Source organism: Paramormyrops kingsleyae, chromosome 13 (assembly GCF_048594095.1).
Source record: "Paramormyrops kingsleyae isolate MSU_618 chromosome 13, PKINGS_0.4, whole genome shotgun sequence".
NCBI lineage: Eukaryota > Metazoa > Chordata > Actinopteri > Osteoglossiformes > Mormyridae > Paramormyrops > Paramormyrops kingsleyae.
This window is the reverse complement of record NC_132809.1, coordinates 31,202,696-31,220,854: the sequence shown is the minus strand read 5'-3', so window position 1 is coordinate 31,220,854 and position 18,159 is coordinate 31,202,696. Positions and strand designations below refer to the sequence as shown.

The window sequence follows — 18,159 nt, the reverse complement described above, 5'->3', positions numbered from 1 at the left end:
AACCCAGTACTGGATAAGCTGGGTGGATCTTTCACACGCTGGCGATTCGACTCTGATACTCAGAGGAATGATCTTGGAGAATCGGAGTTGGAGAAATCATCACCAACGTGCGACAGCTGGAGAGCTCATCTTTTGACAGTAAGATGGTAGACTGAGCTCCTCCTCCGTGCTTTGAGCCACCACATGAGTGGAACCTTCAGCTGATGGTGTGGCAGGAACACAGCGAGACCCCACATCAGGATCTCGTGGAAGGCAGTGGCAGGCTTTTCAGGGTTGGGGGGGGGGGGGTGTCTATGCAAATACCGTCTGACTGAATCCAGTCAAAGCCAAGATAAGCATCTGGACTACAGAAGCTTGTGTCATCACGGCCAGGCAGCTCAAGGTGGCTTCAACACTGAAGGAGAAGTTACTGCTATTGCTGTATTTACAACACAGCAAGGCCATGTCCTGCTGCATTACCATCTGAAAGACTGTGTTTCCTAACAACGGGTGGAGTAAGCATCAGTATCGGTGTGGCTGTGTGGAATTTATTGCACCTTAGAGGTATGCATAGGTACTTACACAAACCAATTAGATTAGATTAGATAAACATTCATAACCTCAGGGGGAAATTCTTGTGCAAGCGACAGCAAGGAAAGTAAAACACATACATTTAGTGCAAAACAGAGAAGGTGCAGGGATGGTGCACATAGTGCAAGCAGGCAAACATAGTGCAAGCAGGCAAACATAGTGCAAATAAATTAAGATGTACACAGCAAACCGAATACTGAAAAACAGAATAGCTTGGAATATTGTTGCAGTTATAATACTATGAGAAATGTAAAATACATCTTAAGGTCACTGAAAAGCTTCCGGGGCCATTCGATTATCTTAAATAAGTATCTTAAAAAGTTCACGTACAAACAAGCATATGGCTTAAATGGTTTATTTTTCTTGTTCCAGAAAAGAGGCCATTCCATATATCATGTGTTTCCAGAGTGTTCTGCTGCATTGATGTGTGGCTTCCTAGTGTTCATGGTAACTTCCCTTGTGAGCCAAGGAAGCTGGGCAGCCTCTAATCCCTGTTTGGGTTCCGCTCCCACCGAACACTTGTGGCGAGGCTTAAAGAGAGAGTGCAGTCATGCCGTTTTCCATCTCTGACCAGCCACCCACACAGAATAGTCCAGAATAGAAACTAAGTGAAAAAATCTTTGTTCATACAGAAGATACAACGATCCACTACTGTGCAAAAGGCTTTGGTCTATGAAAGATAATGTTTAAAGCTACGTATCTGGGTAATATGTGTATATTTGCTTGAAAAATAAAAAGTTGACCATCAAAATATATGCAAATTAACAGTAACACAATAAAAGGTAATAAAAAATTACCCAAAAGTTACTGGTATCTTGTTGGATGGCTAGAAGAGCACAGCTTTGGATTCCAAACCTCTCTTCAGGGACACCCCAGCCATTCCGTGTTTATTTATTATACCAGCAGCTCAATTAATTAATTAATTAATGGGGAATTGATTAGTGTGCTAGTGGATGAGTCAGCACATACAGGGGTATATTGGATGGTTTCCGCAAATACTGAGGTGACATAATATAAATATGTAAATGTCACATCGCTTGCCTCTAATTCAAATGCACAAGCCGCACATGACACTATAATTTATGTCATACTTACCAACACGTGTTAACAAAGAAGTCGGTATCCCTGGGGAATCGCCCCTCCCCCATCTCCCCTAACTGCCACTTAGCATTACATCGGGGGGTCAAAGGTCAACTCATTCCACATTGAAGTCTACAAAAGCTGTACAGAAGCATTTGGCAGACACTGATTCCTCCTACTACTTTATGGGGCTACTCTTAATTGCTGAAATAATTTTTGTTCCTATTTTAAAACATTTATACAGTATTCTTTGGCTGTTGGCTTCTGAAAGTAGGGCAACTAATTCATAGGCTAGTCCTGTAATGTGGCAGGGAAGCATTGAGCTGTAGATGAGGTGAGAAGTGCCAGGGCTGGATGAAGCCGCACGGGGCTGGATGAAGCCGCACGGGGCTGGATGAAGCCGCACGGGGCTGGATGAAGCCGCACGGGGCTGGATGAAGCTGCATGGGGCTGCAGCTACGGCCCAGCAGGTGTAACGTCACCACAGCTTCGGGATCGCGGCTTTGACTCCAGCCTCCCCGTTGGGGCTTCGCCTGTGTACTCATCCAATCAACAGTCCCAACATACACATGTAGTGAGAGTGAAAGGGAGGCTGGAGATTAGCGATAGCATGGCAATGGGCGGCGGAGCTCTGCGGTGAACCGGCGACTGGCGATGTTTGGTACGAGGGGAGTATACTTTCTTAGATATCACTCACTGGGTTAGCAATTTTTAATGGGAAATGCAGAATGAATAGGCAACTGTTTTCTTAGTTCATTTTATTAGTCTTCCGTAATCAGACTTTCTCAGGAAATTGAACTGGAATTAACTTTAATTTTGAGTTCAACCAGGGAAAGCTGTTGAATATGGATTGAGTAATAATGGCTTAATGTCCTGGGGTGAGTGTTTGGTGGTGCAGTGCTGCACGCTTTAGGTCAGAAACACCAGTGGAGATGCTCTGGGGGGGATGTTGAAGTGCGGCTGACCACTTTCGGGTCTTTGCCTTGCAAGCGGACCTCCTGCCTGTCACATGACATCATCCAGAATCTTGCCAGGAAGGTTTCTGTGGTAACCAGCCTTTAAGGGGACCTATTTATCTTCTGGTTCATGCAGTGTGGGAGCTTGCAGGACTTTCGTCACTGTCACAGTGACAGCGGTGGCCATGTGGAAATCAATGCCCCTTTTAGGGAAACTGATTCATAAACCACAAAAAGAAAAATTCTTTCCCCTGGCAAGCCAATAGTCTGTATATTACGTCTTATTTTCTTTCCAAAATCTTCAGTTTTAAAATCAAAACAGTGCTACCGTTGTGTATTTCGTTCATTATTTTCCCCAGTCAACGATCTGACACAAAACTATTGAAATTACTTAGAAAAATGATACAAAAATATTGTCTGGTACAGATGAAAAACTCTGGGTCTGCCATAAGTACATTCACCACAATGAATTTGTGACTAGGCTTATTGTGTATTAGTTTGGCTGACTATGCAAATCAGTTCATGTAAACACTTACAAGCAGGATAAACAGAACTTTCCCAGTCGTTTGTGGTTCCTGTTGCTGTATAGTTTTCTCCTGTAGAATAAGATATCACCATTTATATAACATTGCAGATTCAATAAACAACAGTTTAGTAACATGGACAGGCTTCGGAGCCCTGCAGCGCTTTAGTGAAAACCTGTTACGTATTGCCAGCTTTTCGGACTCAATGTCATTGTCAGATGAGGGGGGGGGTTTCAGGCAAGACTAGAGGCGACACGAAAAAAAAAGCGAGAATTCACTCGATCCCTCCCACCCACCCCCCATGCCGTCTGATGAGCGCGACACCCCCTGCCATACCCACTTCTAAGCTCAGTGTCCGGAGCAGTGCTGCAGCGCGGGTGGCAGCGTGCGTGCTGACACGCTTCTGCTCGGCGGTCACTTGGAGCCCGCGGCTCCCCGGTATTTATTTTCACCTCGATCCAGCGCCGTCTCTTTTTATTCTTTTGTTCGGAGTGGATTTTAGCAAAGGCTCGGGTCTCACACCCCCTTCTCCTGAAACAGAGCCAGCGGGACAAAGTGACATTAGGAGCGCTGAAGCGCCGGGACGCTTGTGGATATTTTGTTGCAGTGAAGAAGACCACGATTTAGGCATTCTCCCTAATTTAAACTGACCACGGTATCAAGATTAAGAATTACACCGGGTGGCAGGACGTCTTCCTAAACTGCAGACATGTACGTATGCTTTTGCGCCTTTTCCGTTTACCCCCTAATGTTTTGTGGCTATTGCCGTGTGTCCTGACTGTGCAGCCGGGTTGTACCTGACGAGGACCCCCCCGCCCCCCGATGAGGCATGAACACAGCAAAAGTACTTCGGATCGCGTTAAAAACAGAGCTAAAATGGAGCTGGATGGCTGCACGGCGGGGCGTGATCCTCATACATACACAAATCGCTATCCCTTCGCCCGCAGTTTTTCGCGAAAGATTTATTAAGATTTCACAACGTTGCACAGAATTTCACCATGGACCTGTCCGACATTTCGGCGTGCATGGGTGCCTACGTCACGTTTGTGCAGAGAAAGCAGGGGGTCTCCTTTTAGTGGCCCTGATAGGTAATTACTGGGGTAAAGGGTCTCTCCGACCGCAGCTTGTATTTATTTACACATTAGATCAGCAGTGCAAACGTGTAAGTCAGTTATTATTTGTTATAATTATTTGTTAGACATAACCACCAGAACGTTACTAGATATACTAAAAATACCGTGTTTATTTGTCCGGTTCTTGCGCAGAATTTTCATTATCACTCAGTATGAATACTAGTGGATTTATCTGAGATAACGCGTCTAATTATATATATTTTGGGGTTTTTTTTTACATGTAAAACGTTACTCTTCCGCTGCTGTGGCGAATCTCTTAGATAAAATGCATAATCGCTCAGCCTAATCCGTCTGCTGACTTTTATACTCCAGCCCCGTAAAGGGAGAAGGGGCTCCGGAGACTCGGTTACGGGAGCGAACAATCTGCAGAGGAAAGCCGGGGGACGAGTATTTGGGCTCGGGGTCCATTGATAGCCATGGGGGTGACAGGGAACGAACGATCCTCATTTCTGACCCGGTCTCATGTCTCTCGTGTTAAACCCCTTTATTTTTTGGTTAAACTGTAGCCATTGCTATGACACGCACTCATTACTGAAACTTATATTTTATTCCCAGACATATAAAAACTGTCAATCCTTCCGCGGAAGTAATTACAGTTTGTCTGAAGCATCCAATTAGTGTTCGGCAGCGTTGAGTTGCCGTTGTAATGTCTTAGAAATGTAAACTTAGTACCACCTTAAATTTAATGGCGAGGGGGAGCTACAATGTAAAGTTGAGATAAGCAAGGTATAGATAGTGAAATGTAGTGAAGCGTTCATGCTCTACATATTGGACACTGGCAAAAGGTTATGAGACCGAGAGCGGGATGTGCAAACGGCTTTCTGTCATTTCTAGGATTAAGTACTGCAAACCTCAGGACGGTGTGCAGAGGTAAATATCCTGCTCTTCCTTTGCACCCTTGCCTGTTCCTGGCCGCCACCTCCACGCCCTCAGCTTTGCATGTGTCTGAGTGCCCGGCGCTATTTTAACGCCAATGATCTGAGCAGGGAGAACAACGATGCCGAAGAAGTCAGCTGCGGGGTGGCATTTTATTTGTTTACTTTTAGGAAGTTTCTCAATGGAACTCCCTTCTTTTACTGGAGACTGCGCTCTGTGCACCTCAAGTGCCTTTGGGCGCCTTTCTGGGTCGTGTAGCACGTGACTCTTGGCTGCTGATTCCTCAGAGAGTGACAGAAGAGGGCTTGTTGGCTTCGTCATGCTCTGCCCTTATGTGGGGGCCCAGGGGGTTGGGGCATCATAGCTCCTTCGTCGGTGAACCGCTGAAGAGGGGGGGTGGCCAGAGGGACGTGTGCTAATTATGGGGCCGTCGGCCCGGGATCCGGTTCTCTACTGTTCCTACTGGGGGGAGTCAGTTTCCCTTTGATCTGGCTGCCCCCCCCGGGATCCCGCATGTTTATGTGGGTCACTCGCACACGCGCTCCTTCAATAATTCACCAGTTTTTGTCGTTTACATTTATCAGGGACGGGATCAGTGGCACCGTGCGCTGGAGATGATGGCGGGCTGACACCATGGAGCAGATGTCCTTAGGGGGTCCCGAGTTGGGGGTGGGGGGGTGCTTAAAACAGCTTTATGCGGTCTGTAGTCCCAAGGCTGTGGAGTTACACTTTAAACCTGCTATTTGTGAGTGATTGTCTTAGATTTTGCAGATGGTTTTAGATTTTGACAGCAGGATATTTTGAATTTAGCAACTAATATTTCTCTTGACGGTTAGTGAGCACATATGATTGTGTATGGAGGGGGAGGGTCTGTTTCCAAAACCCACTCATCTCCCCCACCAGTGCCAGATCCCAATGCGAGCGACTGTGTCACGTGACCCCAGCCCCGTTTGTAACCTAAAGGCAGTGGGATGCAGCCCCTCCCCCTCCACAGACATGTTTCTTACTGTACAGTGTGGGAAATGAAAGCCGTTAGAGTGTTAGGACGAGGCCGACGGGAACTTGCTGAGTGAATTGAACAGGAATGTCCATCTCGGAGTAAATCCCTGCGACCGTCACAGCTGGAGGCTTCCTGGGTTTATGTCCCGTGCCTGTTGGGGATTTTATGCGCACTGGGGCTTTTGCATTTACTGTCCAGTTGCTTAAGAATTCAGTGGTAGGGTTAAGGTCTGCGTATGGGTAACTCTCATTTATTTTTGATTTAGAAGGCAGACACTTTTATCCAAAGCAATGTACATATTTTGAGAAAGCAGGCTAATACTGTCCCTGGTGTAATTGGGGTTAAGGGTCTTGCTCAAGGGCTCAGCAGTAAAATCAATCTGCCGACCCTGGGATTTGAACCAGCGACATTCCGATCACAGGCACAGCGTCCTAATGAGCTGAGATGGAAAACTAATCTGAGGCTGGACAGTGTTTTTTGGCCTCATTCTCCTCTGTGTTCCACGCACAAAGCAAGGTGGTGTAGCGTTTTCCCTCCTGCTGGCGAGTGTCAGTCCGTCCTCGGGTATTCACTCTAGTATTCATCTCAGCCTTGGGCACATATGAGGGCACCTGTGCTTTTTATGTTGGTATGTGGACAGCTGTCACATAAAGAGGGCTGTATCAGCGAGCTGCGTGACTGTCCTCTTCTTGCCGGCCTGCGGCCTTGCCCCCACCTTTACCCAAAGGAGAAGCCAGGGCCGTGGGAGGGGGGCAAGCTGTCACCTTACAGCAACTCTAGATGGTCAAAAGCGTTTGGCGAGAGAGAGAATCTCCCAATATTTGTATGCAGAAGCTTCCCACAAATTGCTAATACGCCACCCCAGCACCCTCACTAAGAAACGCAGGAACACACACGAGTCCTGTCTACCCTTCTGAAAAGCAGCATTCCTGCCGCGTTTACCTCCCCGTCCTCTTGTGCTCGGAGGCTAATGATTTCCTGCGGGTCTCTGCGTTCCTGGCCCCCGCTGAAGTAGCAGCTAAATAAACACAAGACATACATCCATAGCACTAGTAATTGAACCACAACGTCTTCTTGCGTGTGATGCTTTGAATCCCGGTGTCTCCATGGGAAAGGGGGGGTCATCGTCAGATCTCACGCCACATCCTTTCAAAGCACTGTGACCACAGCGTAATGCCCTGGCCCTGACCTCTCTCCCCCCCCCCCCCCGCCTCACCTTGGCTTTATCCAATCACATGCCATCACAGGGCTTGTCATGCTGTGACGTTACGGCAGATAAACAGGTGCAGTGGCCGCAGAGAACCTGTGCGGGGCCCGATTTGTTGAACGTGAGCTGTGTGACCAATGGGGATGTTTTCACATTAGGCCGATTGTTTTCAGTTGATTGGAAGGGTTTAGTGTTTTATAAGTTAAGTCAGGGATAGTGCCTTTTTCACGGTTGCATCAACAGGACCCATCATGGGACTGGAACTGGTAAACATCAGCAGCAGACTGCTACTGTCATTCGTGACTTCATAGAGATGTGCACACAGCATTTCATTATGGTGTGTGGCTGACCAGGGGAGTGTCTAGGTGTCCCCTAGCGTGTCATTTCCTGTTGGAGAGCAGAAGGTGTGTCCCAGTGTGCAGCTGCTCAGACTGACTCACTCTCTGCCCGTCGCTCGGAAGAGGATGAAACCGCATGCAAACAAATACGGTAAACAGAGGGACACACACACATGGAGACATAGGCCTCGGTGTGCAAGCTGTCCAAACATGGCACAAACCGACACAAGGTAAACAGGGGCAGAAAGCCAGGGCGAGGAGGGCTGCCGCGGATGGGCTGGGCTGTGGTGCTTGGAGCCTGAGATTAACTCCATCGGTGCTATAGCCCAAGGATCAGTGTCACAGTGCTCCATCTCTGACAGAGGGGGAATGGGTTTAAAGTCGATTGGCCTGGTTTCAGAAGGTCACATGGGGCAGCAGGGTGGTGATGTCATCCCACAGCAAACAGGAGCATGGCAACAGGTTCGATTGGATCCCCCCCCCCCCATTGCAGCTCTGAAGCCACATGGAGGTAAACAGGAGCGCTAGTGCCAGCTGGGGTCATCACCACTGGCCCGTCACATGCCAGGCCTTAGCCATGTCACTGAGGCCCCGGGTGACAGCGAGCAGCCTGGAAACACCAATCCTGTCCAGGTCGCAGCCATGAAATCTTTCTGCAGAGGTCCTGTCTGGGGAACTGTAATTAATCAGCATTTCTCAAGAAAAACACAACAATAGTGGGACTAATTGGCTGGAAGGAAGTACCTCATTTCAAGAACTGCTCTGCATTAATGGGATCGTTAAAAAAGTTTAACACCAGTTATAGACAGATAAAAGCAAACTCAAAAGACGTTAAAGGTATTACTGCTAATACAATCAAGAGGAGTATGTAGGTGTATGAGAATGGACTGAAGAAACAATGAAGAATATATATCATATAACATTATTATGGTAAGATAAGATAAGATACTTTATTTCTTTGTGTGGCAGTCAAAACACAGAATACACTGAGTCATATAATGACAGTTAAACAGTGTAATATAATCTAGGGGTAGATTAAATAAATATTTTAATTAATTTTATATAACGCTTTTATCCTATATAGGATTGCAGGAGTCCAGAGCCTAGCCTGGAAACAAAAATAAATGTGTATTAGTGTGTGTAAAGAGGTTATTAAATATAAATCACTTTATAGTCTGTCACTGCTCTTTGCTGAAGAGCTGCACTTCTGTTTTGTGATATTGCATTACTGCTGCATTACTGCTGCAGTATAAAGTGCTAAATGTCAGCCTGAAGTAGCATTGGAGGTGAGGGTGAGCGAGCTGTTCATCGTGGTCGGAGTAATATAATAATATAAATGCGATTAAGCCATAAAACGTGGCAAAGGCTATTTATCACACAGGGATAAATCAGTACACCTTTATCCCCATTCGCAAACTTGCAAAGCTTGACTTGACTTGACCATGGACGTCCGTCTCGACACCTCAGCGCAAATGTACACCTTTTGAATGTGAGGTCGCTCCCCGTGAGCCCTGTGCACGGAGCTTCTCCAGAGGGGTCTGGCTGGGAGCCTGGTGAAGTTCAGAAGGCGTTAGCGGTTCTGGCTGACAGCCGTCCCAAACCGAGATGAACAGAATTTACAAACGGGTCGAGGTCTGTTTGCCTTCATTCCCAGCAGTCTTTGCATGACTGAGATGCCAAAATGCTGAATTCAAAGGCAACTCAACCCTCTCAGGACTCATAGCCCGAGTGGCCAGACTTTGCTGTGACGGGGAAGCCAGAGGACGGCCAGCTTAGGACCCCGAGAGGAGGGGCTGCGCTTTGGGGCGCCGTGAACCTGTCCTTGGTGCTGCCGGAGGGAGTCCTTGAAACCGAACTTATATTTTGAAACCCGATGGCGGATTCCGTGACCGAATCCTTAAATCACCCCTGATGGTTGTCGTGTGATGAAGGGTTATAAGCTGGTAGCGGCTGAGACAAAAACAGCTTTGGAAACCGCGGGGGTGAAGAAGGAGATTGCGGCGGGATTTACGCAGACAATAGGGCTATCTCTGGAAAAGGCGCGAGTGTGTGTCTTTCGGGCGGGGGGTGCGGGCCATGCAGGGGGCAGAGGGAGAGCTTGTGTTCCCACTCTGTTTGTATTTCACCTCCTTATCTGGCAGAATTCCACTGGTTCTGAGCCTCAGCCGATGCCGAGATTCAGCATTAAAGCAGCTAAAGTCCTGGGTTCAGACTGAGCCTTTTATTTAATCAGGCTGATGTTTATTTGCGTGTTCAGTTTAGGTTTAATTCCTCTGGTTTTAAGAGTGCACATTTTGCTTTAGATTAGTGTTTTTCTGAAAATAACTAGTTTTACTTTATTTAGTTCATGTTATGGTGAAAGGTTTGAATAAGGTAGACAGCTGAAGAGTAGAGAAAAAGAAGTTTGGTTTTAACACTGTTACTGAAATTTACTTCAGCGCCAGAATACAATTCATATGCTCAGTATTATTAGGAAATTGAAAACAGCACTGTTCATCAATTTTGGAATATACTGTAAGGTCCATATTTGAGAGCTGCAGTAGTATTTCTCAATGCCAGATGTGGGAACCAGTTTGTGGGTGTGCGTAAGGCTCCCGATTTAATTAGACAAAACGGATGTAAAAGAAACAAGGAATTAAAAATAGAGGTGCATCGAGCAGCAGACCAGCAAACAGTGAGGAAGATGGTTTCCATCAAGAGACGGTTTGATGTTTTTCAATAACAAGTCTAATGCAAAGCAGCTGGTTACACATGTAGGTCACAGGGAGCGGCGTCCGTCTTCACAAGTCGGTTTACTTCCTGCTAATCTTTAGGGAAATCGGTGGCCCAAATTCTCAAAGCAGGTGACACAGGTCCGACCATAAAAAATATATTCCACAGGTTAGAGAGCCGGGGACACTTACTGGATGTAAAACCACTGGGCACGTTTAAGCTGGAGAGCCTCACTTGCCCTCCGGATGCCACTTACCTGCAAATGTGCATTTTCCAGTCAGATAATCTGCACAGTGTTGGCTTTAGCTGGCCAGGTAGCTCTGTCACTGACATCCTCCTGCCAAAACAAAACACAGCAGATCGGTGACGGTCACTTTTCCGCTCGTGTCCCACTCATCTCAGTCGAAATGTCCAGAGCGATGGACGGCAGCTGGTCGTGTTACGGTGTGTTTAAATCCTCCTGGTCAGAATAAAGTTCCACATTTGGTCTGGGTACAGGGACCAATGTCAATTACAGGCTCTAGAAAATCAAAAAATATATACTAATAACATCTAATTTTTTGATATATAGGTTCAGAAAATTGGGATATATTTAGCGAATAACCTAATTCGTTTAGTTATTACCCTACTTAACTGACCCAAGTGGCAGATTGTTCTAGAATATTTATATGACATAAGTGCTGGGTTCCTGCTACACTCTGCATTGTGGGTTACTAGGCCTACAGAATCTGAGTTGTCGATAAATAGTGAATAAATGAGTTTAAAATACTTTCGTTACAGAGGTACAGACATTTTATTGGTTAAAAGTGGGTTTGTTTGTGTTCCCCCAGGGTGATTCAGTCAGTTTCACATCACACCTCACCCCCGCCCCAGAGGTAAATTGGAAGTCCACCCATTTATGCGGACTGGTAATACCTGGAATAGCTCTGGGTGTGATGACACTGTGGCTGTGTGTTGCTAGGAGACGGACTCGCGCGGTTACCAGTTAGCCGGTGTGGTGTGGAGGGGTGATGTCATTGCTCTGCCTGGACGCGTGACTTCGGTGGCAGTTAACACCCATTAGTGAGAAGACTGTTCCCTGAGTATGTGCTGTTATTTTCCTGAGATCCAGGGGAAAGCATGTTTAATACCGATGAAACTATTGATTTGACAGGAAGATGGTGTTGGTGAGGTCACACCCCACACATGTGATGTCATCCTAAAGCCCTAACTTTCCTCTTTAAAGAACAACAGGACTTGAGTGGCTTGTAAAGTATGAGAGCGTGATCATAATGTCCTCTACAGAGGATGAAAATTAAGTGCTGGATCCCAGGGGGTTATGCAGGGTGAGCGAGGATGCAGAGCTTCCGGAAGCAGAGGGTCCCCCTGCTCCGACGTGGGCGGACAACCGGCCACGGCCGTGCAGGCAGAAAGCGTCCAGTCAGCGCCTTGCTGGGTCAGCTTCCATAACGGGAGAGCAGCATCGTGAAGATGGGCAGCCGGCGAGTAGTGAAAAGCCCCAGAGGCTGCAGTTTAAGGGGCTGAAATGCAACTGAAGAGATTAATTTTACACGGCAAACACACGGCACACACCCAGAAAGCCCATTTAATCTGCACACACTTACGGTGGCACCAGATCAGGCTGTAATATTGGGGATTTTCCACATCTAGCGAAAGTTTTGCCAGAACAAAGACAGCTTTTTCTAATAAAGAAAATACTTCTCCTTCCTCAGGTTTACAGTGGTGTGTTTTTTTTTATCTCCTTTGCAAATATTACCATCTGCCTGCATATTTCTGTCGCGTAAATGGGAATTACTTCTGTAACGCTTTCAGTGTGAATAGTTCTCCAATTTTTTGAAGAATCAGCCAATATTCTGAACCTTAATTCCACACAGTACCGGGAGGGAAGGGTTCTTTCCAGGATGGACTTAATCTGTTATCCGACAGTTTTTCGACCGATTAATTCCCTGCTTTCATTAGACTGCCGCACAGCACATTGTGAAACGCAGATTGCCTAACAAAACAGACCACAATTAGCTGTTTGTTTGAAACTGTTAAATCAGTTCAATCTGGCAATAAACCTCACTCATGTGGAGAGGAAGTTGATTCCATTCATACAATGTTGGCGCCACACAGAGAGGCAGACCCAGATCCTGAGGTTCTTGGGTAGCTATCTGACCCACTGGGCTCGCATTTACATTTACACTTTACGACAGTTTGACTCAGGATATTTCTACTTACGATGGTGCGATAGTGATGCACGTTCAGTAGTCAGCTATGAATTTTGATCTGTTCCCCGGCCTGCGATATGCAGTATGATGCCCCAGCCAGGTGGTGGCGCCATCCACGCAGCCACGCTTTACGAGAGTGAATATCTCTTACGGTGTTTAACTACGTATCGTACACTGGTTTCTTTCTGTGTTTAACAAATAAACTTGCATTCATTTGTTTACTTTTCAGTTACCGATATTTCATTACAGTGAATATTTACTCAGTTCTGTAGTTATTTACTTATTTATTTATGTTATATTAATATTCGACTCATGATATGTTCCACTTACGATGGATTCATCGGCACGTCACCCCATCGTAAGTCAAAGAGCACCAGTATTGCTTTTTGCAGACGTGACGTACAAAGTGAGGCAAATAGCACATTACAAACATATGGCTGTCAAGGTGTCAAATGGGCCTCAGTGCAGCAAGGCTGAGCTTCCGGTGGATACACGGAAACGATGGAAGCGGTACTGGAGTGAGAGCTACACAACAACTCCCTAACATAGCAGGAAACTGATAAAATAAATATTCAAATCAGCAAAGTACAACACGAAGTCATTCAGAGAACATGGAGTGATGTAGGCTTGAAGAGATGTTCCTGGAACAGATGGGTGTTTCTCGAAGGTGGAGAGGAAATATGACTAGATGTGGTTTGGAAGCTCTTTCCACAATCCAGTCCCTCTGTCTTTTTGGTCTGCCCTTCACTGCCTGTTCCCCAGGACACAAAGCAGAAGCTAGTCCTGCTCCATGCGATCCCTCTTGGATGTTCTGGTGAGGTGGAGGACTGGAGGATGATGGGAAATGGGGTAAGTAGCCTAAAGGGGCCCCAAGCTCTGTGTGTGAAGATGTAGGATCTAGTGAGACTTAATCCTCTTAGCGTGAGCCTGGAATTAAAGATGGAATCTGTACTCAGGGTGGGGGGCAGGGGGCTGGTGGTCCATAAGAATCACAGTGAAACCACAGCCTTGGCAGGGGTCAAAAAAAGGGAGGTGATCAGAGGTGGAGAGTTCAGGTCCGGAAAGCACAAATCCAGACCAAGATTTTGTGTCAACCAACCAGTTGAGTATAAATAGTCACATTCACCGAGTACTCAACTGGTTGGTTGAAACAAAATCTTGGTCTGGATTTGTACTTTCCGGACCTGAACTCTCCACCTCAGGAGGTGATAATCTGAGCGGTGTGCCTGGGCCAGCAGCACCCTTATCGGGCCTGTCAAGGTGATAGATCCTGGACAGTGGCTGACTCGCTTATCCTTCCATTAGCCGGCTCACTTGGCCAGGTGAGCATTACAGCTGATATAATTATATGACAGGATATACTGGCAAGTGGAGCAGACTGAGTAATGACTTCAGGAAGGTTATGAGAGCTGGCTGGGGCTGCATACTGCCTTATGGGTATTATACTGTCTAGAAGACCAGTAAGCATGTAAGAACATAGATTGGATGCTGTGTAAACGTATCCTGATCTATAAGCAGAGATGCGTAACCCCAGCCACTCTGGGTTGACCTGGCCGTGGATCCATCTGTGTAGGGCTCCCATCGGCGCCCAAACTCTCACTGGGCTGAGGGATCAGTGTAGATGGCAGGATTATCCCTGGGGATTGTTTGGCGGCACCAAATGCAGACCGGAATCCACACAGGGGGAAGCAAAATGCCCACCAGTGTATCTTCAGAGGAGCCCAGGCGTGAGCGTGCTTATGCCACAGCTTATGTGTGTGTGTTCAGTGACGTGGACCATTAGAGGAGCAAACAGGGGCGTATAGGGGGGCCAATGGAGCACGGGTCCCAGCTGAAAGCTGATTCGCCCCCAGAGTGCCCTTTCCCCTGTCACTCATCGCTTCAAACGATATTATTGGCTAATGATAAAGGTGGGCCATTTGTGTGAAATATGGCCCCTCTTATGTCCGTCACATTAAAAAAATTCCTAGAATCACCCCCTGCAGAAGAAATGCATTTTTGTGAGTGACCACAGAATCTGAGTGGATCAAGAATTACGTTTGTCCCCGAGTCTGTGACCAATGAGCTGCATGCTTGAATTGAAGAAGGTAAAAGCTGTTGTTGAGCTGAAAGGTGCTCGGCATTCTGGGAACGGTGTTCAGCAGGAGGAATCTATGGCATGCGGATTAACTGTCACAATTCAATATCTTTGTTTCGTATAAATGTTTCCAAAGCGACATACAATTGATAGCAGGGCCAAACAGTCCCAGGAGCAATTGGAGGTTAAGGGCCCTTGGGCAAGGCCCAACAGGGGAATCACTCCGCCGACCACAGGACTGGAGCTGATGACCTACCGATCACAGACATAGAGTCCTAACCCACTGTCACACACCATCCCCATGAATCATGTTGTGCAAAGACAATGTCCTTGTCAAATGGAAATGCATTATGGACTGGGGGGGGGGGGGGGGGTTGACCGACTCATGAGTCGTGAAGGGTGTTGTTGAATAGAGTCATGGTACCTCGGATTTACAGAGAGGAGAGCGTAGTGTCTCAGTTAATAGATACATAGAACATACCGGAAAGCCCACATATCCAAAAAACTTGAAGGGGAACTACAATAGGGTGCAAGGCACAGGTGTCCTGACCAGTATGGAGCCAGACATTGGTGTCCGTGGCAAAGGTCGTTAGAAAGGGCGGGGAGACTAACTTCATATACACCATCAGGCTGCTCCCAGCAGTAACCTTTCAATGATGGTGTCTGTTTGGGGGGGGGGGGGTTGGCATATCAAGATACTTATTGGCAAAAGTCTACGCTGTTACAAAAAAGGGTACGGCCCCGGTACAGTTTTACAGGTACAAACAACAATGATGTACCCCCGGACAAAAATGCTCCTTAAAGTCTACTTTAATATGTACATGTACCTACAGCTAGTGTACATTTCGCAGACCTTGAGAGTACAGTCCCAGTGGCAAGTCATTTTTTTAAGGTACAAATTAGTACTTTTGTTTCTAACAGTGTAGTTTGATTTTTCTGGGGTCTGGAGCCCACAACCTGGCATAGAATAAGCATGGATGGGTGGATGGATAGATGGATGGTCAGGTTTTAGGGGTCTTCGGTCCTGGCCCTCTCCCGACGTGCGGGCATGCGCCCGTTATTCCAAGCAGGCAGTGGCCTGTAAGCCAGCTGGTCCTCTGCAGGGCCTGTGGTGAGCTGCTTTGGAGGATGGGGGTTTGAGGTGTAGGATTTTAAAGGGGACCAGGAAGGTTAATAACTCACATTCCTGTTTGGGGGGGGGGCGTGAGCCCTGCAGGTGCTCTCCGGTGTCATCCCTAGGGGATGGTGCAGGGCCTTTCTAAGGGGGGTTAGTGGATCACCATACTTGTGCTAACTATCCTGGTGGATCTGTCTGATTCCCATGGACCATAGCCTTGAGTAAGGGTGGGCAATCTTATCTGTAAAGGGCCAGTGTATATGCAGGTTTTTGGGATAACCTTTACGTCAGCAGTTCAAACCCAGGCATGAGGAATCTTCAGCCAATCAGTCCTCTAGTTAGTAATCTAATTAGGGAGTTGCAGTGAAAATCCACGTACCTAATAGCCTCTTCTGGATCAGATTGCCCACCCCTGGTCTTGAGGAATGTCTTTGTCCGTGTCTGTCTGTGGCTGGCTGTGGTTGCCCGTGGCTTTCTGTGGTTGCCCATGTCTATCTGTGGTTGCCCGTGGCTGTCTGTGGTTGCCCATGGCTGTCTGTGGTTGGCTGTGGTTGCCCGTGGCTGTCTGTGGTTGTCTGTGGCTGCCTGTGGTTGCCCATGGCTGTCTGTGGTTGTCTGTGGCTGTCTGTGGTTGTCTGTGGCTGTCTGAGGATGTGTGCATTCGGGCGTCTCCTCAAAGCTGGAAGTCCTGTGGATGTGTTCCGCTCTCCCTTTCTCCTTGCATCGCGTGCCTCCATGTTGAATTCCTCAGGTGACAGGGCATGCTCTCCCTGTACAGCTGCTCCTGCAGAGATAAGAGCTTCAAGCTTCCTGGAAAACTGCCCTCTAAACACCCTTACATACCCCACCCCGCACCCAATTGGCTCCAGAAGCTTTCACCGGCTCATTTGCTAATCCTTATCCAACTGTCGGGAAGTAAGGGTTAAAGGTCAGAGGGCCCAGTTTAGCTTTAGCGAGGCTAACCCTGCATTTGCTTTCTGCTGATCTGTCAAGTCCCCCAGGTACGGCCAGATATTTTTGGTGGCGTGCACGTGAACCGACCTGTTCCTCTTTGTGCTGTGTACAGAGATAACCCATAGATGGGGACATGGTGACATCTACGGCTCACAGCTCCAGTGGTGTAATTTGAGTGCACGCACACACAAGAGTTCAGATCGTGCCGTGTGACTGTACATGTGTTTTTTTGGGAGTGGATGTTTCCCATGTGACAGTGTGGCTGAGCTCGTGCCCGCAGCTTAGAGGGCCATTTGGCAGTGCCGTGTGTGTGAGCATGCGTTGGACTGTGTGTGTGTGGGCAGCTGCGGATCAGTGTCACACTCTGGCTCTGGGCTGCCGGGAGGAGATGCTGCATCCACAGGGAGCTCACGGCTTCCATCAGGGCCTGGCGGGACCAACCCCTCTGCTGTGGTGACCCCTCAGGCTTTCTCTTCCAACTTCTTAGTAGAAGTCACCCTTTTTCATGCTACTCTGGGAGAATCAGCCATGTTGAATCTCACTTTGTGTTTCTCACTTTTGCAGGAAGCTCCTCATTAGCTGACTGTTACGTCCTCATTAGCTGTCAAGTCCTCATTAGCTATCATGTCCACATTAGCTATCACATCTTCATTGCCTAGCATTTCCTCATAAGCTATCACAAACTCATTAGCTATCACATCTTTATTAGCGATTATATCCTCATTAGCTGTCACATTAGCTTCCAGATCCTTCTGTGCTGACTGTCACATCCTTCTTAGATTCCACATCCTCATTAGCAATCATGTCCACATTAGCTATCACATTTTCATTGGCTATCATGTCCTCATAAGCTGTCACATCCTCATTAGCAACCACATCCTTATTAGCGATTATATCCTCACTAGCTATCATATCCTCGTTAGCCATAACTTCCTTGTTAGCTATCACATTCTCATTAGCTTTCACATCCGTCTTAGCAATCTCATCCTTCTTAGCTAACTTTAGGTCCTCGTTAGCTATCACATTCTTGTTAGCTGACTATCATGTCTTCGTTAGCTGACTCTCTTGTCCTTGTCACCTAACTGGCTCCCCCTTTCTGGGTGTCACCCTGTTGCCTCTCTGTCATTGTTCCTTGACCTTCTCACTGCTCTCGTTGAGACCTTAGCTTACCAGCTCACCTTCTTGGGATCTCCCACACATCTCTGCTGCCACTGGTCTTGGACTAGAAGGTATTCTAATGGGCTGCCAGGTGTCCTGGAGGGAATTTGCATCCAGGGAAATATGGAGGGTGCCCGAGGCCTTCTGGGGGCCTCCCACCTGTGCCGCACTGTGCCTGGACGACCTGTCCTCCGTGGGCACCTCCTCTCTCAGGAGAGTTTCTTTTAATCAGATGTCAAAGTGGCTC

General features: G+C 47.4%; 1 protein-coding gene across 3 annotated transcripts in view; it reads left to right on the top strand.

The window, feature by feature from the left end:
- ripor1 (RHO family interacting cell polarization regulator 1) overlaps positions 1-18,159 on the top strand; it is a 61,737-nt gene that overhangs the window by 15,858 nt on the left and 27,720 nt on the right. Inside the window, exons 1-2 of one of the 3 annotated variants that reach the window (XM_072698622.1) lie at positions 3,483-3,841; positions 5,098-5,133. The exons of 1 other annotated variant lie outside the window; for it this stretch is intronic. The gene's annotated coding sequence lies outside the window, so the exon portion shown is untranslated. Of the gene's footprint in view, positions 1-3,482; positions 3,842-5,097; positions 5,134-18,159 lie in introns of those variants that run through there. One more of the 3 variants, XM_072698620.1, reaches the window with a different exon arrangement.